Source organism: Python bivittatus, unplaced genomic scaffold, assembly GCF_059951505.1.
Source record: "Python bivittatus isolate LINGU-HERP-01145 unplaced genomic scaffold, Pbiv_v1 ctg000200_np1212, whole genome shotgun sequence".
NCBI lineage: Eukaryota > Metazoa > Chordata > Lepidosauria > Squamata > Pythonidae > Python > Python bivittatus.
This window is the reverse complement of record NW_028277040.1, coordinates 21,333,072-21,356,578: the sequence shown is the minus strand read 5'-3', so window position 1 is coordinate 21,356,578 and position 23,507 is coordinate 21,333,072. Positions and strand designations below refer to the sequence as shown.

Sequence of the window (23,507 nt, the reverse complement as noted above, 5' to 3'; positions counted from 1 at the left end):
GTTGGCTTCAGAAAAGCCTCAGGAACAAGACACATTATTTCTGATGCCCACTTGTAAGTGAGAAAGCCAAAGAATACCAAAAAGAAGCCAATATGTGCTTCACTGATTACAGAAAGGCCTTTGATTGTGTCAACCATGTCAAACTGTGGAAAGTTCTTAGGAAAATAGGAATACCGGGACTTTTCATTGTTCTCATGTGAAACCCATACACAGGACAGGAAGCCACACTCCAGACGAAACATGGTGAAACAGACTGGCTTCAGGCTATAACTCTCTCCTTATTTATTCAACCTATTATGTTGGAAATATAGTGCGGGAGGCTGGATTGGAAGAAAATGAGCATAGTTTTAATGATGACGCTACTCTGATACATAAAAATGCAAATAATCTGCAAATTTTATTTATTTATTTAATTATATTTCAAATTTAGATACCGCCCATCGCACAAAAAAGTGATTCACAATAAAACAACGATAAGTGATTCACAATAAAACAACAATAAATATTAATTAAAATACAATTAGAATACTATTAATTAAAATACAATAAAAACAATATAAAATACAGTAAAAATAGAATAAAACCAGACACATACGCAAATAATTCTAATAATATAACTAAAGGATTAAGTAATCTAACTGATTAAATTGTAATCTAACTCTAATCTAATCTGATTCAGTTGTAATTTAATCTAAATTGTAGATTAAGTTGTAATCTAACTCCATCTTCCTGCTAAAACCTGCCTACTTAAAATTTTAACAATATAATAAAAGGAGCACTAAATAAATGGGACTAAGTTTATATAATATAAAGACCAAACTAATGACAACAAGTACAACAACAAGCCTTAGAATTGACAATGAAGATAGTGAAGCGTGGACAGCTTCTGGATTTTAGGATCATCTACCAACAGTAAAGGAACCACTAGTCAAGAAATATGCCACCGACTAGCACTTGATAATGTAGGAACGAAAGCCCTGGAAAAAATATTAAGATCCCATGATGTGTCTATATCTACAAAGATCAGAGTAGTGCAAGCAATGGTATTCCCAGTGACATTTTATGGAAGCAAAAGGATTTTGGTGTTTATGAATTTTGGTATGGATAAGATTCCTGAGAATACCATGGATAGCCAAGAAAACAAACGGATGGATTATAGAACAAAATCCAGAGCTCTCACTAGGGGCACAAATGACCAGGCTCAAATTACCATATTCTGTAAGAGGCAGTTTGGTGTAGTGCTTAAGGTATCAGACTAAAAACTGGGAGACTCTAAATTGTAGTCCCACCTTAGGCACAAAGCCAGCTAGGTGACCTTGGGCTAGTCACTCTCTCTCAGCCCTAAGAAGGAAGCAGTTGCAAACCACTTTTGAAATCCTGCCAAGAAAACTGCAGGGACTAGTCCAGGCAGTCACTAGGAGTCCACACTGACTTGAAGGTACAAAAAACAAAACAAAACAAAGCCTATATTGTGCAAAGACCTAGTTCTCTGTAAGAGTCTATAATGCTGGGAAAGATGGAAGGAAAGAAAAGAAAAGGACCACCAGCAAGCTGAATGGACTCAATTATAGCAGCAATGAATACACCGTAGGAAGACTTGAAAGTTGGGGACAGTTCATCCTAGACAAAGTCTATCTTTGTGTTTATTCAAAATCAGAAATACATAGATAGAAAGATATTGATAGAAAAATACATGAAAAGGACATCCTGGGAATGACAAAGCAGTTGTTGTATGCCAGGAAAAATTGCGTGCTGGTGAAACGATGACCCAGGATAGCAAAATGGACAGCATAAGCCTACGTTCTCTGAATAAGCAAGAGACAGACTAAAATGTTAACCAAAAAGTTAAACTAATCTAACTAAAAAAATTAACCAACTATGGAAAATTACTGTGTTGACTCAAGAACTTTAATGACAAACTCTGAACCCTAAAACTCTGAATTCTCTCTTTGATCACCACTATTGGTCTCGATCAACTAGTACATTCGGTGCAGCCCACTGCAAGGTACTAAATTGGAATCAGTAAGCTCACGTATGATCTCTAACACATTGAAATAGATGTTTTATTACCAGTGAAAACTATTTTTTTCTTTAGGTGCAGAAGGGTAAGCTGTTCTCCTGGGACAATAAAGCAATTCATTAAAAAGAGCACTCTGACATTTTGAGCTAGGTCTAGAGAATAAAGATCCTAGTAAGAAGGGCTCATAAGGAATAGTTTGGGGAGACTAAGCAAACCATAGATTAATATTAGGACTGAGCTTTTATCTTTGCTTGCAGCCTCATACAAGGATCACCACTGTTGAAAGCTTCAGTGGAAAGTTTTACCTTTTCCTGCTCTAGCTTAGTAGGAATAAGCTACAGAATAATAGAATTTAGAGTTTTAGGGTTCAGAGTTTGTCATTAAAGTTCTTGAGTCAACACAGTAATTTTCCATAGTTGGTTAATTTTTTTAGTTAGATTAGTTTAACTTTTTGGTTAACATTTTAGTCTGTCTCTTGCTTATTCAGAGAACGTAGGCTTATGCTGTCCATTTTGCTATCCTGGGTCATCGTTTCACCAGCACGCAATTTTTCCTGGCAAATGTACTGGGAGCCTAGGCAAACAAACAACCCCCCCTCCCCTACTGGTGCCTAAACTTCATGGCAATTATACATTTTAAACCAAAGGACTTAATGATTCTGAGACTATATTCAAAACAGGACAGACTAAAGGACTCAATAATTTGTCCTCATGTATTAGCAGGTTGCTCATTAATTTGGTATCAGATCAACAGACAGAAAAACATCCCTTTGCAGGCTTTTCAATCCTTTAATTCTGCTGTATTTTCTAGAGCCAGAGTGTAAGAGTCCTATCAATTAAAAAACAACAACAATGAAGTAGTATACCAGAAATGAGACCTAGCATGCAACCCTAGCTTTTATCTTTGCTTGCAGCCTCATACAAGGATCACCACTTTTGAAAGCTTCAGTGGAAAGTTTTACCTTTTCCTGCTTTAGCTTAGTAGGAATAAGCTACAGAATAATAGATTACAGGAAGATCTCCATTAGTGTGGTTAATGAATCCCATGAAACGGTTGCATTATTTGAATTTGCACTATTCAAAGTGATACTTTTAATGTGTTTATTAATGAAATAATGTATAACAGTAAGAGGATAAGCCTATATCCAAAGCGTGCCTGCTATCTCCTGTATTATGCTGTAGTTCTTCAAAATGAGCCTCTCCATTTTTGAGCTTTCCTCAAACGGTACCTTCCTTTTCTCCAGTTTGCACAAACGATGATTAGCGTCTAAAACCCCAACAGTAAGTGTGCATGTGCTAGCCTCAATCATGCGTGTACTAGCCTCGCGCTAATTGAATTCTGGCTTGCATTAAATGCAATTTTGGTATCAACATATAAATCACACTAAATCAAGTTTCACACTTTTCAAACTTGCACTAATTGCGACCTACCTAAATATGCTATCCAGAATTCCATCAGCAGATACTCCATTCAATGATTCAGCCTATTCTTACTTAATTCTCATCATTCCTTATAGCTCACAAACCTCCCAAGAATAAAAAAAAAAGAAGACAACTGAACAACTTGTTCAGTATGCAAAAATAATACAAATTGCAAAGCAATGTATCAATAAAGGGAACACCATACCCAACACCTTATTTATTATTCCTTTTAGATATACATTAATAATATTGTTCTTGGGGCTCCTCTGTTGCTTACTGGCTTGTTTCGCAAGCAAAGGCATTTCTTGTGTATTGTAGTTTTTGCAATAAGCATGTTAAACATTCAGTTCTCCCTTTGCACGCCAGTATCACATTTTCTGAAAATATCAGATTTCACATTAGGGATGGCCCTGATTCTTATATTATTATCAGAATCATGAGCTGATAAAGGACCAGCACAAGCCCTTTATTTTCCCCTAACTTTTGGGGTAGGGTGGGGTATCTACATAAATACTCTAATCACATTTACTTTTCTTCTCCATCATATTCAACTAATTTCCATATAGTGACAAGCCAGAGGTTAGCAATCTGGTGTCCTCCAGATGGTTTAAATTTCAATTCCCACCACTGGCTATTTCAGGTGGAACTGAGGGAATTCCAAGAGGGCACCTATTTGCCTATTGCTGTAAGAAGTCAATGAACCTTACATAGGAAGTTTCAAATCACGTCTTCATGAAGTCATAAACTATGTCTCAAGGACTGTCAGGCCATACCAGTACTTGGGACACTCAGCTAAATACAACATCCTTGCCTGGGGACTAGAAATCAAGCAGGTTAGTACCAGAAAAGTACTAAGTACAGTTTCAAATTTATAGTTTGCTTTTCAAGCAATTGTTTCTTTAAAAATGAGGTAAGCTAAAAGTACATTGCAGTGAATTTATTTTATTTATTGCACCATGTTATTGGTGAGACTATGAATACTAAGAGAAAAAGATAATCTGAAATGTACTTCTTTGCATATTTTTTTCTGGAAAATTTTCCAGAAAACACATATATCTAGTTAGTACTTGGAATCCACTAAGAAATCCCAGGTAGTTTTAATGCTTTAACTTTTCCTTAATTAGTTAAAGGATTTGATGGGATGAGGATAGTTAAATAATGTTATAAAGGAAACACATTTAAAACTCCTTGTATGGCTCCTCAACTCCAGATAGAAATTGTGCTGGAAATATACAAAATTTCTATTCACTTAAAAAACAACCCTTAAGAATAAAAATATTGTAACTGAACAGTGCATTAACTGTTTTCTTACTTGAGAAGACGGTCACATTTTAAATCTTTTGAACTAGACCTTAAAATAAGTTGTGAAGAGGGGGAAAAAAATCTATAGCCTTCCCTATTCATAAGGCTAATATTTCTGCTTGTTATCTACAGTTAAATGCATATGCATGTTTTAAATATATATTTACTGAAAATATACAAATTTAACAAACAAGCAGTATTTGCATAATAGGCTAAAAACAATACAAATTTAAACAAAAATCTGCTGTAAGTTCACTTAATTACTAAAAGATTAATTTTAGACAGAAATTAAAGCATATCAGGCATATACAATAATACACATATCCCAGGATAATTATATTATAAAAGTAAGTCCACCGTAAAGGTATTGATGGTGTCTAATAAAGCACAAATTACACATACATTACCCCCACCTCACCCATACACACATATAAACGGCTGATAATTTATGGATGCCTATAAATAATAGAAAGGAATATTTAAAAACCTAATGAGATTAGAATTACACCCAAAGCAGACACAAAATTTAAAACATACAGTTAACACTTTTTTCCTCTTAGAGCAGGGGTCCTCAAACTTTTTAAACTGGGGGCCAGTTCACGGTCCCTCAGAATGTTGGGGGCCCAGACTATAGTTTGAAAAAAACATGAGGGTCCCTCCCGCGGAGTATGAGGAGAAGAGGAGAACCGCCGGACCCGGCATACCTGTCATATAGAATAGTCCGGCTCTGCGATCTCCCTCCTCGTGCATCGCCTGCAGCTCCCGACACAGCCCTGACACTTCCGCTTCTGACAGTCAGCAGCGGCAGCCAATCAGGCGGGCGGGCCGGATAAATGACCCTGGCGGGCCGTATCTGGCCCGTGGGCCGTAGTTTGAGAACCCCTGCCTTAGAGCTTTTAAGAAATAATATCTTCCCACTGATATGAACATCAGCAAGGCTTTCCAATAAATAAGAACACTAAAAAAGTAGAGCTCATATGTTATTCTAATATTTCTGGCAATTTTACCTAGTGGTGTAAAACACTGTGGTGTAAAACACTGTAAAATATATAACTGCATTTGTTTTATTTGCAAACACACACAAAAAATGCTTTCTCTGTTTGAGAATCTCATTAACATCTTATTAACACGTGCTTTACATGGGGCTGCCCCTGAAGACCACTTGGAAGCTACACCTGGTCCAGAATGCAGTGGCGCACGCAGCATTGGATATTCCTAGGTTCACCCATGTTACACTTCTGTTGCGTGAGCTACACTAGCTCCCAATTTCCTTCCGGGAGCAATTCACAGTGCTGATTATCACCTTGAAAGCCCCATATGGCACGGGGCCAGGTTATTTGTAGGAGTGCTTCTCCCTGAGAGTATCTGCCCACCCTTCCAGATCAGATAGGGTAGACATGCTCCTGAAAACTTGCCACCTAGCGGGACCTCAGACGTGTGCCTTTTCCGGGCTGCCCCTACCTTATGGAACACCCTCTCCCGGTGAGTCAATAAGCCCCCACCCACCCTTTTGGAAGGCCAACAAGACCTGGCTTTTTACCCAGGCACTGGGACAGAATGAGGATATCTGGAGCAGGTTGTGGGGCACCCCAAGGAGACGACTGACATGCCATGTTTTTATTTTTTTGATTTTATGGTTTGTGATTTTATAGTTATTGGGTTTTATTGTTGTGAGCTGCCCAGAGTTGTGTTTAAGATGGGTGGCCATGAACAATTTTTAAAAAAAATTAAATTAATAAACTCCATCCAAACACTATCCAGTTTATTAGCAGCCCAAATCAAATACAACAAAAAATAATAGGCATCAACAGGAAATGAGTTTTATGGAAACTGGAGGAATGGATTTTTTAAAAAAGGAGAAGAAATTGTGGAAAGATATAAAGAAGAGGAAAAAATAAAAGAAGGAAGTCAAAATCACACAGGACAAAGGAAAGTTGGGAACCATCAAGTAACTCCTAAAATGCACAATGCTGACTACAGAATGGACTCCAAAGCAGAATCAGCCTTAGATTTTAAAACCAAATATCCCTCAAATGTTACACCTGCATTTCTTTATCTCCCAGGAACGCTCTTTTGAACATTTATTATTGTTTTTTCTCTGTTGCATTTAAAGTATTTTTTTTCCCCACTCTCTCTCTCTCTCCCCCTGCTCTATATTTCACAGAAGAAAAAAGCAACTGTGTTAAGAGAACTAAAAAAAAAACCCTTTCTGAATTAAAAACGAAAGCCCAATTTGGGCTTAAAAGCAACTCAAGCTGGAATGTGTCTCATTAACTGGCATTTTAGTCTCCATCAGCATTTGGGACATTCTGCATCAGCTAACTAGGATGGCCTTGACTGGGCTAAGGAAACCAAGGAGGGTCAGGCCTGATTAGTAATTAGATAAGGACCATCAGAAAATTCCAAGTAAAACAAAATCTTGGAAGAAGGAAATGGCACAAATCACTTCCATGTTGTTGCCAAGAAATCTAATGGACACATTCATACAATACCAGAGTCAAGCTTGATGCGAAGGAGACTTTATATTTCCCAAGTCCAGCTTGCACGTCATTAGGTCAAAGATCACAGAGGTCAAGTCAGACAGGGTGATAGTCCTTCAATCATAATGCAAGATATAACCAACCTCACACTCACGTTAAGTTGTGTCAGTGAGGCGTGTGTTCAGTGTGTTCTGAATAGGTATGTATACGAGTGCTCTATCAGACAAAACAAAAATAAAATAATACCATATAATACTCATTCTATTTTCCATAGGACTGCTGTATTGGGGATTTTAAATAAGTAGAATACCTTATACTATAGTGATATAACTGATCTATAATCTCTAAAATTAGTCAAAGTTTGATTGACCAAAATATAAATACTTTCTATCCTGCTGAACCTAACCCTCAGACTTATAAAAACTAAAGGTACAATTCAATGCAATGATTCCTAGTTTCGCTAATAGAAGGATTCAGCAGTTTTCAATCAAGACCTTTATTCCTTCTCTGAATAAATGATGCCTGAAATTTTTATTCTTGTTCTAATGGAATTTCAATGGCCTTCACTGCAAATCTACTGGAAATTTTCGCATATTAAGTGGAAAAAATTAAATGATGTTAACTACATTTTAATGTGATTAAGTCTGACAGGGTCATTATTTCTGCTAATCATTCAGTTTAAAGAGCTCAAACAAAAGTTTATAACAGACAAGATTTTTAATTGTGTATTGACTGTACTAGAGAATGTAAGGCCACTGAAATAAATTAAATGCATTTCCTATGTATACACACAGTAATCCCCTGCTTCTTCAACTTGTACATAAATGACTTTGCGACAGTACTTTCAAATTATCTTAAAAATAACATACATACTTTATGTTTTCATTCTTCTATATTCAAGTCCTTTCTCTTTCTATAACAATTTTTTTTTAAATTGGCAACAGCTTTAACAGCTTTTCAGTTGATTCTGAGATACCTCATTTGTTCTTAGCATTTTGGTTATTTATTTGATTTACATCCCAACGTACATTCAGGACCTCAATGAATCTGCTCTTTCAGAGGGATGATAGTCCTTTCCAAAATACATTGAATATCAATCTCCTACTTTCTCCCCCAAACAACCCTATGAGATAGGATGGGCTGAGAAAGAATGACTGACCCAAAGTCACTCAGTATGTATACTACAGCTAACCTTGGCTGGTCTCCTCAAAAAGATAAGCCAAGTTCAGCCTGGATAGTACTTGAATAGAACTATACTAGATTTAGGCTAGTTTGGGAAGTCAAAAAGAACCCAGAAGAAGAAAACAGCAAACTACTTTCATTTTATTGCCAGCACAAAAAAAAGGACAGGACTGGAACTTTAAAGAGATTTCTCCTGCAGATCTCAACAGCCAGTTAGATTCATAAGAGAGTGGTTCCTTAGCAAGTCAGGCCTTAAACCATTTAGGGCTTTAAATCATGTTCCATAAGCTATTACCCACCGTTGCAGATCATTCAAAAGGTCTTCTTTGATCCCTGCATCCTGCAGTGATTAGCAAGCCACTGCATTTTACTTGCATTACAGCTACGGTATTAGTCATGTTTCAAGAATGCCTCTATAGAGAACATGTTGCCACAGTTCTAACAGGATGGAACCAAGAACATAGATAACAATTGCCAACTGCAACTGGGCCTGGAAAGCTTGCACCTGACACACCATACATAACTAAGCAAAAGTGTTTCCCCAACAGCTGCCACCTATGAATCCAATGACAGATGAGGATCGTGGAGCACTCCCAAACTGTGAATCTGCTCTTTCAGAGGTAGGGTAACCTTGTCCAAAATAAGTTGAACATCAACCTCCAAGTCTAGTTTCCTGTATACCAACAACATTTCTGTCTTGTCTGGCTTAATTTCTGCTTTCCCTCATCCAACCAATTGAATTTAGGCAATACTCAAGAGTATACTGCTTTCTGAGAAGTAGTTTCATGCAAATGTTGAGCAGCATGAAGGATTAGGTAGAATTCTATGGGACACTTCCATACAGGCCTAGGTAGCAATAATCCCAATAGTTTCAATATTCTGGATGAAACCTGATTGAAATGGATCCAGATAATCAGTTTCTGTCATAGTTCCTTTCTCAGGCTGGCGACAGATCTGGCAGGACACATTTGGCTCTTACTAGAAATTAATCTCTTATATAAGTATATACAAAATAAACTGTCTTACACACCCAAAATGTGATTTGCGTCACTTTTAAACCTTATCCTGTTTCCAGAAATTTGGTCAGCTTTTAACCTTGAATCTCTCTCTCTCTCTGCATTTACCAACATCATTTTTTTTTTGTCCAAACAATGAGTTCTTCACTTCACACCTTCTGTTCTCATGCCTTCTTTATTATCTATCTCTTGTTTAAATTTTCTTTACTCTTTTACTGCTTCACTGCTTAACTCTTATGCCTTATTACTTTATTATTCCTTCTACTCACCACCCCTTTCTCCCTAGAGTTACTTGTCAGCTAGTCTCTAGCATCTTCTTCCAGGTGTCTGGGCACTGAGGTCAGTTGTTCTCAACAGAACTGCTGTGGCCTGTCATCTGTCTCTGAATCAACACCATATCTTCCTCCTAATCTTCACTCTTTGCCCAAGGAATTCTCCTCTATCTCTGGTCTCTGTTATGCCTTCTTCTCTCTCACTGCTCTTTTGAATTCTGTTCAGCTGCTTTCTAGTTCCCCTTTTCTGGCAGTTGTCACCACTCCTGACTGCATAACAAAGCATAGGGAAACAAAAAGACTGCCCTGCCTTCTTCTTCTCCTTTCCAAGAACTTTAGAGGCTAGTAAGCTGCTGGACCACTTACTAGAGTTTCTCTACTCCTGTTTTACCTTACACCCCCAATAGCAATCTCCTTGCCTCACCTTACCACCTTGAGAGGTCTTCTTAGGAGTTTAACATCACATTAATTGATGCTTCTTGTCTGTTTTTGATTCCTTTTCCTCCCTCTTTCCTTTGCACCACAGCAACTGCTTCCCTCTTCTTTCCCAAACATTTGGCTCTTCCAAATTGTCCCGTCCTATATAATACCACTCAGTTCCACCTCTCTCTTTTTTGAAAGCTGCTTGCATACATGACTGACATGCTATTCAAGTGAAGAACAGACGCACATGACTACCATGGCCACCCTAATCACTGAAATGCATCTGGATCTGCAGTGCTTCCCCTTCTTGATCATCTTTCCCAGAAGTAGAATGTTCAAGGCTTGTCTATAATTGTACAGATATCTTAGAAAGACTTCTTCAGTAGAAATATTATATCTCCCTCTTTTATTCAGGGGAAGCACTTCTATCACCAGGCACTGACCACATCCATTAAGCATAGGACTATTTAATGATTTAGTGAGTCAGTAAGAATAAGGATTGAGTAAGCAGGTGATAACCTTCATCCTTCCACATACTTGTCCACATCCTTCAGATTTACAAGTCAAAAAGAATCCAAAATACTAGAACAAGCTGTTGTCAAGATAACATCCTTATAAGCTGTCCCAACAGCAGAGTCCAAGTTGATATGAACGATATCAACTTCTTTGTCAAAGCACAATGCAAATTGTTCACAGCAAGCCACTGGTTGTTCCAACTACCTCATCACCAACATTCTCCTCACCATGGTCACGTGGTCCAGAAGGCCAACACATGATGTGGGAAGGTCCCCATATATTTAAGAACCCATCCAGATCTATCTGGATTAGAGCTTTCTATCACCGCTCAATCTAACACTAATTAATAACAAGTCATGAATACAAGTCATGAGGCTTCTCCAATTTCAGAATATTTACTCCATCCAAACAAAATACCACATTTGCTTCTTTGAGACTACCTTTTCCTGTTAACATCTGGAAGAGAGGCTTTCCTCTGAATCACTACTTCCAAGGAATGCTTTCATCAGAGACCATGGGAGGGGTCTCTTTTGTCATTGCCGCCCTCCCCTGGAACAACATTCCAGAGACATCAGGCTATCTCTAACTGTTAGGCTTTCAAAAAGCCATGAAAACCTGACTTTTCATAGATCCTTTGAGGATTGATTTAAATTTATTCTCTCAAATATCTGGTTGTTGTTAGGCACTGTCTATGATATTATAGGATTATATATAGACCATCCATACATTCTAAAGCAATTAATCTCATAGCTTAAATAAGTACTACATATGTATTTCTTTTGGGACCTGAATCAACTTGCCTTAAAGTATAATGTTCTTGCTATACAATTCATAATGCACCAGCATCTTGGTTGTTTTTGCTTTTCTTTACATTCTTGGGTTTTTTTGTGTAAGCAATTTCCATCCTTTTAATTCTTTTTTGTTCCAGCTCTAATTACAGTTATAGATTTCTGAGACAGTATGAAACAAATATGAAAATACTTCACATAATAACTCACATGTACTCAACTTGTTGCTTTGCAGATGCAATCACCTTCTAGAATACCTAACCAGTATGACCATCTGCTATTCTGCCTGGCAATTCAGGGTATTGGTCCAACATAGCTGGAGGGCACAAATTTGAGATGACTGCTGTAACCACTCCCAACAGTAAAATTAACTTTTTCATAACAGCAGCATACACCGTCTTGGAGAAAATCTATCTATGTGGTCTTTAGGAGTCAAAACCGACTTGCTGGTACATGATCAATCAATCAATCAGCATGCTGAGCCTGTATTTCATCATCTGAATAATTAATGTCATTTACAAGCTTGTCTGCCTATCTATTTACCCCAAAGTCCAAGCCATTTATTATCAGATTAATTTTTTTCTAGATTCCTTTATCAATTCCCTCATATTCACTTCTCAAATGACAGCCAGGCACTAGAATAAGGGCTGATAATTTCACCTGATTTGGAGCAGATTAGGATGTAATTAATTTGGTGCAATCTTGACAACCAAATTCAAGTAGATATCCAAATTAATAAGGAAAAAAATGACCTTCCTATAAGACAGGGTTAAGCAACTCTTTGGGCTAGAGAGCACACTTGGATTTTAAGAATGTTTAAGTACATGATCAGTCACAAAACCTTTTACCAAGAGACGAACTGACAAGGTTGCTGACTGCCTCTGCAGGACACTCCGTAGCGCTCCATCTTTGGACACATTCCCAAACAAAGCACTGACTAAGTTTACTGTATTTCCTAAGAAAGTCTATGGGACCTTTGTGGACCTCAGAAAACCCGCCGAGAATAGATAATGGTGTTTGCTTTGCAGCCTGCCAATTTTTCATTAAAAAAAGAGACTTAAAAAATATTATTCAAGAAATAGTAAAATCAAATTTGGCAGAAATCTTTGCAAGCATCAAAGATGTTTATAAGCACTGTTCTGCCTATCCCCATCTAAAAATTAATAGAAATGTTCCACAGCATTTTCAAAAATAATTCACCCTTATGATCAGTGACATCCAAAGCGACAGAAAAGTCTAGCAATAAAATACAATGCTTCTTCTATATGATCTCAAAGCATATAACTGAATCATAGTATCATTCTTGTAGAACTAAACTAAAATGATTTGTTTATCCAAATCAACATTACATAAGTAATTTCACTCTTGAGTAATCTTGCTGGAAAGGACAAGATAAGGAAGTTTTAATGACTACCTAAGAATTTTCGTTAGGAGTACACTTTTGAGGCAGGAACCAAACTACTGCTTATTTAGCACCATTAAGCAACTTCCTCGCAGCTGAATAAGATTGAGAAAATTCAGTCTGTATGACTGTCTTTCACTAGATTGTCCTGTGTGAGTCCAACTTCCAAGTGGACACCATTCAAGTTCTTAAATATATGGTTCAATGAAGAGCTCAGCTAAAAACAATTCAAACAAATAGAAAACACTGGGCTTCCATACAGCTGAATTTAATTTTTTTTCTCTTAAATAGTGCAAGAAAGAGGCAGTGGAAGAGCTAACATCTCTATAATAAATAACTTTATTGCAATCATTAACCAGCACAAGGAAATTGGCATTCAAATATCCAAAATATCCAAAAGTAAATTGACAATTTATTTTTTTTATTTATTATTAAATGTATATGCCACCCATCTCCCCCAGAGGGTGACTCCAGGCAGCTTACAATTAAACAGTATCAGGATAATTAGAAAAATTACATACGGACAAAGAATTCTGGCTAAAAGACAATACTAAATCAAAATATGCTAAGGGGCTTGCCCAGGCTACACATATGCAACAAGAAAAAAGAGATTAAAATTAGCAATCTGGGTAATGTAAACTTTGAAATAGCAATATAAAATACAAATACAACACACACACACACATCTCTATGACAAGGATAGAACAAGGCTGTGTGGCCTGGAAGTTGGAAACAATAAGTACAGTGGGGCAAAAAAGTATTTAGTCAGCCACCAATTGTGCAAGTTCTCCCACTTAAAAAGATGAGAGAGGCCTGTAATTTTCATCATAGGTATACCTCAACTATGAGAGACAAAATGAGAAAAACATCCAGAAAATCACATTGTCTGATTTTTAAAGAATTTATTTGCAAATCATGGTGGAAAATAAGTATTTGGTCACCTACAAACAAGCAAGGTGTCTGGCTCTCACAGACCTGTAACTACTTCTTTAAGAGGCTCCTCTGTCCTCCCCTCGTTACCTGTAGTAATGGCACCTGTTTGACCTTGTTATCAGTATAAAAGACACCTGTCCACAACATCAAACAGTCACACTCCAAGCTCCACTATGGCTGAGACCAAAGAGCTGTCGAAGGACACCAGAAACAAAATTGTAGACCTGCACCAGGCTGGGAAGACTGAATCTGCAATAGGCAAGCAGCTCGGTGTGAAGAAATCAACTGTGGGAGCAATAATTAGAAAATGGAAGACATACAAGACCACTGATAATCTCCCTTGACCTGGGGCTCCACGCAAGATCTCACCCCATGGAGTCAAAATGATCACAAGAATGGTGAGCAAAAATCCCAGAACCACATGGGGGGACCTAGTGAATGACCTGCAGAGAGCTGGGACCAAAGTAACAAAGGCTACCATCAGTAACACACTATGCTGCCAGGGACTCAAATCCTGCAGTGCCAGACATGTCCCCCTGCTTAAGCCAGTACATGTCCGGGCCCGTGTGAAGTTTGCTAGAGAGCATTTGGATGATCCAGAAGAGGATTGGGAGAATGTCATATGGTCAGATGAAACCAAAGTAGAACGTTTTGGTCTAAACTCAGCTCATCGTGTTTGGAGGAGAGAGAATGCTGAGTTGCATCCAAAGAACACCATACCTACTGTGAAGCATGGGGGTGGAAACATCATGCTTTGGGGCTGTTTTTCTGCAAAGGGACCAGGACGACTGATCCGTGTAAAGGAAAGAATGAATGGGGCCATGTATCGTGAGATTTTGAGTGAACACCTCCTTCCATCAGCAAGGGCATTGAAGATGAAATGTGGCTGGGTCTTTCAGCATGACAATGATCCCAAACACACCGCCCGGGCAACGAAGGAGTGGCTTCGTAAGAAGCATTTCAAGGTCCTGGAGTGGCCTAGCCAGTCTCCAGATCTCAACCCCATGGAAAACCTTTGGAGGGAGTTGAAAGTCCGTGTTGCCCAGCGACAGCCCCAAAACATCACTGCTCTAGAGGAGATCTGCATGGAGGAATGGACCAAAATACCAGCAACACTGTGTGAAAACCTTGTGAAGACTTACAGAAAACGTTTGACCTCTGTCATTGCCAACAAAGGATATATAACAAAGTATTGAGATGAACTTTTGATATTGACCAAATACTTATTTTCCACCATGATTTGCAAATAAATTCTTTAAAAATCAGACAATGTGATTTTCTGGATTTTTTCCCCATTTTGTCTCTCATAGTTGAGGTATACCTATGATGAAAATTACAGGCCTCTCTCATCTTTTTAAGTGGGAGAACTTGCACAATTGGTGGCTGACTAAATACTTTTTTGCCCCACTGTATATATACCTATATTGAAAAAGGGTTATGCAAGAGAATGCACATATTAATAAGCAATTCTACTAATTGCTCTCACAAGAAAAGCTTTGTTTAAAATCTTACAAAACAGTACCACACATAGAAAGAAAAACGACGAATGTGCTGATTTCAAAAAAGCCAGAGGGGCCCGACATCTGATAACTACCAGAAGATGGATATGGAGGTGGGGTGGGGGGTCAGAGAGAACAAGTCTTACCTTTGCTTTACTGATTAGAGCAAGCCCTATGATTGTGCAGATGATGTCAAAAACTGGAACACATTTAAGCTAACCTGGTTATTCTTCTGAGGAATCATTACAATGAACAATAAACTATTGTTAAGAAATGAACGCAGAAAAATAGAATGGTTCAAATTAGGAAAGGATGGATGGACGGATGGAAGATTCACAAGTGTTAAATTTACACACCAAAAATATTAACTGCAGAATTGGAAGAGATAACAGCTAGAATAAAATGTCAAGATAATGTCAGCAGACTGAATGAATTCACAGTTGATGGTAAAGAAGTGGGGATGTTGTATACTTTCTTTTCCTGGGCTCAAGAATAGATTAAAATAAACAATGGGCTGAAGAAATAAACAGAAGAATAATCGTAGAGAAAAAGGCAATGGCAAATTTAGACTAGATGACAAAGAATGATATTTCAATGACTACAAAGATCAGAATAGTTACACCAGTGATTTTTCCAGTGGATATCTATGACTATGAAAGGTGAACGCCGAGAAGCAGCAAGGGAAAGAAGATGGACAGCTTCTGGTTATAGACTTGGAGATGCTTCCCAGGAGTACTGTGGACTGCTAGAAGCATCACTCCACCAGTCTGACTGCTTTCTTGAGGCAATGACTGTAAGTAAAACTTGCATAGTTTTAACATGCAATGCAAATGGATGATGGACTAGAAAAAGTATTATACTTGGCAAGGCTGAGAAGAGTAGAAGGGGAAAGCAATGGACAAAGTGAGTGGGCAGAATTAAAAAGAATGCAAGAATATCTTTGGAAGAACTCTATCTTTTTACTAAAGACATGTCCAGATGGTGAGCATTTGCCCATACAGTTACTGGGAACTTAACCTAACGGCACAACACAGGCAAAGCTTCATGAAACAAATAAAATAGCCATTACCAGATAAATCCTTGTATCAAGAATGGTCATGTTCCAATCCTGCAAGACAATCTATTTAAACTAAAGCCTATTTACACTGTTCTCTCTCTTCCCACCTGATCAGAACTTGCCTGATCAGAACCCACCACCACCTCATTACAATATTTCTGTATATGCCAATTGTGTGAGGTAATGCCCCAGTAAGCAACTTCTATACCATTGGTGATTAAAGAAGTGGCTTTAAATCATTCATTTAAATTTTACAACTTATCCCTCTGTCATCTATTTTGGACAGTTTCTTCTGGTGCATACTGGTCACCTGGAAGTAGATCGGAAGCTTCTCCTTACTTTTAAAACCTTACTTCTTAAGTAATGTGTTGCCTTCGAAGACCCCTGTTGAATTTCAATCTATCTGTTTTAATTTGGAAAAGTTAATTATATGTGGATACCAGCTAAGTACCAGATAAATAAACACAGGCAGCAAGTGGAGCACAAAGGCTTCTCATCTGGCAAGATAAGATGTCAAGATGTGTAAAGATAGGTTAAAGACAGGTCTCAGGCAAATGTCTACTACATTATATGCCATATAAAATAATTGCTGTAAGATTCAATAACAGTGTACACCAACTTATTGCATCTATTCTTTAAAACAATTAAATATTGAAAAATGAAAAATACTTGTGGTCCTAAACTGGGAATAAAATAGAAGAACAAGGCTTTTCTTCTAATTGAAACCAACCAATAATTACACTCCCACCTCTAAAGAAGTGCCATTTATATACAGTACTGCCGTGAAAGATTAATAGCGAGTTCATAGCTCCCACAATTTTCTAACATTCTAGTATACAACATGCATAAGCATTTTCGTACAAGTTGCTGCTAGATGCACCAATAGCAAATAATTATTGAAATATATATTGTTTTATGCTTTTCAAGCAGATTTCATCATCTTCAAGAACTTATTCCACAAGTACTTTTTGCTCAAAAGCGATCTTTGATGCAAGATTTTAAGGAAGATAAAATTACATATTGAGGTCATGGATGGGGGTGTCATTTAAAGGAATTCAAGAATATCTGGCTATTTCTCAAAATGTAATATGTTCCTGAACATACTGAAAGATATATCACCCAAACAATAAATATAAATTTCATGCAATTTATGTGAAAACTCAAATGATGGAGAGGATATATAACCCAGGTACATAAATATACTTAAAGCAACACATGTATTGAGAAAAGCCACAACAGCTGTTCAAGGAATCACACATACTGATGGTCAATGAAACACAATTAAAATAAACTTTCAATTTATCTTTCACAAACTTTGAGCTATTGTATCAGTTACCCCTCCTGCAGCACAAAGGAGCAAAAACATGCAAGTACTTTAACTTTCATTCAATACAGAAACACTGCAAAAAATTATGGCAAAGTAAATAATTTTAAAAGTATTTTGCATACTTTCTGTTGAGATAAATGAAAACCATACTTACCACTAACAAACCAATTCTTGTGATTAATACATTAACACAGCTGAATGTTATCAGTAAAATGAAAACAGATTTCTAGCAACGAGCACGCTTCTTTTAAAATACAATTTATTGAAAGATTTTACAAGGCTCTTCTCCAATATACAAAAATTACTATTAGCGATACTGCAATCCTCTACGTTATAACAAAGAAAACATGTCTGAACTACATCATGCCCTCTAGACCCTGAAGGTACAATTTCAATATTAATACATCTTTCTCATTTCTCCTCCATTAGAAAAAATATAGTTGAACTTATTGCTGTATTGTATCATTGCTATAGCAATTAATAGTCCTTCAAATCTACCAAGTTTTTGGAGCTTGTACAAAAACAGTTCTTGCAGAACGTCCTAATGCATCTTATTGTGAGTCCTCCACAAATAAAACTTCATGTATGAGCTCATGATGTGCTTTGCTGCTGGAAAGTCACAGGCTCTGTGGGAAGCTTTTTATCTTCCCAGCAGTTAGTTTCCTGAGAACATCAGTGCAGCTACTGTAGTTACCTGTAGATTACTTGTATTTTCTCACATCTGTGTCCAGCAATCTAAACCATGATGATAAAGGGTCATTAGGTTTTGAGTGAGGAAGGGGACGGACAGGACAATTTGCTCTGATAAGCTCCTTGTTGTGAGCTCCAGTTTAGAATGTGAAATGCTAGGTATGTATGCCATAACCTGGAACAAGGACATAACATTTTCCTAACACCAATTAAACTTATTCTATTTAATCATTTCTAAGCACTAGGACACAGGTTAGAACAGATATTTTTATTTTGCAATTAAATACCAAAGGGTTCTGTCACGAGAAAAGGACATCAGTGGTCTATTAGCCACAAAAGAATTCAGGTACAATTACTAAGATAACTGCTGTTTGGAGCACAGCAAAGCAATTTCCCACAGTGGGACTTACAGTTCAATTTACCAGTTGGGCAAATATTTTGTGCTCTGTAGTGGTCTAGAGAGTTAACAGTTAAAGGTAATATTTGAGCTGTGTTATACTTGGGGAGAAAACTTTCTTCAATCCAAATAGATTATTTAGATCTCAATGACTACCATTTTACTTACAAGTAAGTTCCATCCATATCAAAGAAATGTACTCTTAACAAAATGAGCCTTGATTCTAACTTGAGATTAACACAAATGCTTGATAAGTTGTGTAGATATTAAAGCTACTTTTGTACCTCATATCCTACAGCATGTAACATTTGAAGTTGGTTTTTTGTTACCAGCAAAATCATTTTGCCAGAAACAAGTGTATGTTTTATAAAAGAAAATGTATTTCCCACAAAAATAAAAATCTAGATGCAAAATAAACATATTTATTTGGATCAGTTTATTTAGCAGTAACAGTATTGATGTGAAACAACAAAAATTGACTTTGAATTACAGTATATGTAGTATTTTTAAATTAATTAAAAACATCCTGTTGCTAAGATCTTTTGAAAGTAAGTCTGTAATAATTTCCACTATTACGATGTATTTTACACAATCACTTTAAAGCTAGATGGTGACATCAACAAAATGGAGAAACTAAGAATTCCCAATCCCACTTGCAGCCTCTTACACATCTTAAAATTTGGTTCAAATGGTAGGAGACCTTCTGGAGTGGACTTTTGCTTGAGTGATGTTTTATCCAGAAATCCTACTGTAGTAGATGCAAACGTATACTTCTATGAACTTACTTATTCTATAGAAAAAGCTTCCTCAGAATATTTTTTTTAAAAAATGACACACCTATATATTGTCTGACCATGAATACAGAATTCAATATTTAAGCCTTTCTTTGGAAGCTTCATGGTTAAATCATCTTTCTTTTCTGAGCAAGCAGCTACTTCAGAAGACTTTGGGCAGAATCCAACTAGTTTCCCTAAACTAGCAGAAGGCTTCCATCAGCCACATAGGTAAAGATGAAACTGTTTAACATTTCCATTCACTAATATTTCCTGTTTGTTGAAAATGTGTTGAGACTCTCCCAAACAGCCAAAGTAGCCTTGGAGGCAGGGGCAGGGGAAAGAAAGCCTTTTCCATCATGGCACCCACCCTTTGGAATATCATTGCCCCAGAGATTAAATTGGCTCCAACCCTGTCAGCCTTTCACAAGGCCTTAAAGGCTTGATTCGTCAATGGGCCTGGGGATCTGGATGTGTGGCAGAGTCCATGTAATGGTTATTTGGATTTTCTTTTGGTGGTTTTGTTTTTACCTTGGCTGCAGTTTATATGTGTTTTGTTGTTTTTATTGTTCTATTTTTATGTTGTTTTTAATTGTTGTTAGCTGCCCAGAGTCATGAATTTGAGATGGGCAACCATATAAATTAAGTAATTTAGTAAATAAGTTAATTAATTAATTAATTAATTAATAAAATGGATACAGAAAGGGGTTTATAGCTGGAAATTATTATCTGTTTATCTACTGGATTAATAAGGCTGCCTAATTGTCAAGCATCTCTCCATCATGTTAGCAGACAGAAATTAGTTGAATCCTACCAAAGCCGCTATGTAGAATGGTGAGTTTTTAAATGTCAGTGGACACCGTATTGAAGACTAATTTATTACTTCATATTCTTTTGTAGCAATTATTAAAGTTTTTAGATAACTTAGCCTAAAGAACATGAAACTTAGAGCTTACTTGCTTTGCTATTTTTATTGTTTCTTGCTTTGTTTTCTTCAATTTTGTGGGAGAAGGAAGGCACTAGCCTCCTATAATACACTGTTAAATTCAATTCCTGATAAATTACCATCTTTCAAATAACTCAAATCTTTATTTTTTCAATGGAGACATTTATTTATATTAGTTTAACAGCATGAAGGTATCTAGTATAGTTCTACAAAAATTTTCAAGATTCCCATTATGCATTTCACGATTACTGCTACTTCTCTATAATCCTTAACTAAAGGCAAAATTCAATAAATAAAACTCATTTTAACATTAATAGTGAATAATGTCTTAAGATAAAAATCCACAAAAATATTCACACACTAAGCAATGATAAGCTGAAGTCATGTTAGAAGACCTGAATGTGTCAAGAAGTTTGATGATTACGACTACAGCCAGGAAACTGTAGCACTGCAGAATTTCTTATGAATTTCTCCAGTTACTTTTTATAAATGCTGTCTTAGATGACAGCTTAATGTGTACCACATGCAATATTTATTCTTCTTTAGTGTCAGACTGTCTAGCCATCCAGAGGAATACAAAGAATGTCACTTATTAGGATAAAAGCACAAGGAAGGTAATCAAGGACATATGTAACATCAGCCAATCATGTCGTATTTCAACATTCTATTCCATTCATAACAGTTCAACAATTATTTGCTTACTAATAACTTGCTTTCAAAGCCTGTTTGTGTTCCCCATAATGGTGGTTTGCATTTATTTTGCTCTTTAGAATTGGACACTTGCTGTGCCATGCATGTTTGTCAAAACTTTGTATCATGACAGAAAAAGCTTAGCATATCAAATCATTTTGATCTGCTGCAGACCATGAATAGAACAAGCCAGTTACTCTCACTATTATCAGAGCAATGAAATAGCTGGATATTAAAATCACTCCCAAGTATATATAATGCAATGCTTTTAAAAGGGGGAAAATACTCAAGAAATAAGGAAGGCAAAATGTAGGGAGATATAGCCAATTAAAAAACTGTCCTAATAAACATATATACCAATATTGCCATTTGAATGATTTACTTTACATATTTTTATTTAATAACAGAATGCAGAGAAAATGCTTATTCACATTCATTCAACCACTCAATCTGTTAAACAGCTGTACATTGCAGAAAATCAAAAGTTTGGAAAGTCAAATGATATAGGTATAAGGGGAACCAAAGACAAACATTTCTCATACCAAATGTTTTTATTAAGAAGTCAAAAGCATAATTTAAGCAGCACCCTTGTATTCTGTTTTTTATATTGTTTTTAACTGTTGTAAGCCATCCAGAATCATGTATTCGAGATAGGCGGTTATATAAATCGAAACAATGGATACATACATACACACACACACACACACACACATACATACATACATACATACATACCATGTTAACTGGCAAATTAACTCCTAGATGTCATATTAACTGGAAATGCTATACACTTCTGTTTCTGTACAGAATTCAAGATTATGCAATCATTTGGTATTAAGTCTGTTTATGAAGCCTCTATATCCAGTGATGCAGAATTACAGATAGATATAGATATAAATACCCTCTATAGGTCATTCTGTTGTATGAAGCTCAAAGAACATTATTATTTTTACCAATTAGCAACACTGTTCTTGATTAAATTTCTAGCCTGCTCCTTCCTGAATATTCAGGAATGTATCAAAAGAAGCCACACAAATAACCAATATTATATCCAGCCAAACAGATGTTGCTCATATCCATTTAAGCCTGGCAATTTAAAGCAGATCCAGAGAGTAAAGTCTGTATCTCTATATTCAAGCTCCAGAATTTTACCATCCTCTGGGAGAAAGGAGTCAGAGAGCCATGAGTCCTTTTTGAATCTAGAAGATGCGCTCACAAGTACCTGCGCATGTCTTAAATTAGCGGCTAGAGTATGACAATGCAGAGGAGACCCTGAAGTGGTGATAAAGAACCATTAGATATGCTGCAGCATTGACTTGGGTTCTTTATAAGCTCTCCCAGTCTCAGTAGAGAGACAGTCCATTGTTTTTGGCACAATGTTAAATTAGACATTACAAAGCATACACACCTCTATTGCAAATGTTTTTAAAAATAGACTTGTGCCCCAGAATATCCTTTTTCTCAATTAGAATTGATCATTTAATCTGTTTTTCCAGTTATGAAGAAGGGAAGTAGAGAATGTTTAGGATTTTGCATTGGCATACCCAACACTAAATGCCAATTTATAATATAAACTTCACATGTATTTAGGAAATACAAAGGCACTTGGTAAAGATGATCACAGTCAGACCACTAGTACAACCATACAAACACTGAAGCCAGAAGTAGTCCCTACCTATAATGAAAGTTTAATTATTTTATTTATTTAATTAATTACTTTATGTAATTACTTTACTGGTCTAAATAGTTCCTATAGTAGAAAAACACAATCCATTTTCCATATAAAAATGGTCAAATACTGCCATTTTAAACATACATATGCTTAAATCAGCTTTAAGTAAAGACTGCTGGTCATTTATATTATATTTGATGTATTTTTAATTGCATTTTAATTAACATTCTTAGACACCTAACAAGCTTGTGCTTATGTCTTTATTTTTGCTTTAGTAACCTCAAGAAAAATAATAACAAAAGTCAGATGCCGATAGGAAATTTCTACAGTAAGCAAATGGAAATACAGATATTACTCTTGGAAAGCTTTTCATTTAGCCATTTATAATAAGCCTACATAAATTGCTAAATCTAATCCAAATATTTTCAAACAGAATACAAAGGATGAGGACAATGTCATATATTTAAGGGATCCAAAAGTTATGGATTGATTCAAATAGCCACACATATTAATATACATGGACAAAAGTGAAGTGCAGCAATGGAATTTCAAATAGCAACTCTCTTACTGTCCACATCTAAAAGCTATTTACTCAGAAGTTCTTCTGAATGCAACAGAACTTACTCCAAAGTCCAATTATCTCCATAAGAACAGAGATAATCTCAGATGCACCAAAGTACAGAAGGTAATACAAATGGAAC

General features: G+C 36.4%; 1 protein-coding gene across 4 annotated transcripts in view; it reads right to left on the bottom strand.

Moving 5' to 3' along the window:
• The window catches only part of OLA1 (Obg like ATPase 1), a 104,786-nt gene that overhangs the window by 24,855 nt on the left and 56,424 nt on the right, over window positions 1-23,507 (bottom strand). The window lies entirely within an intron of this gene.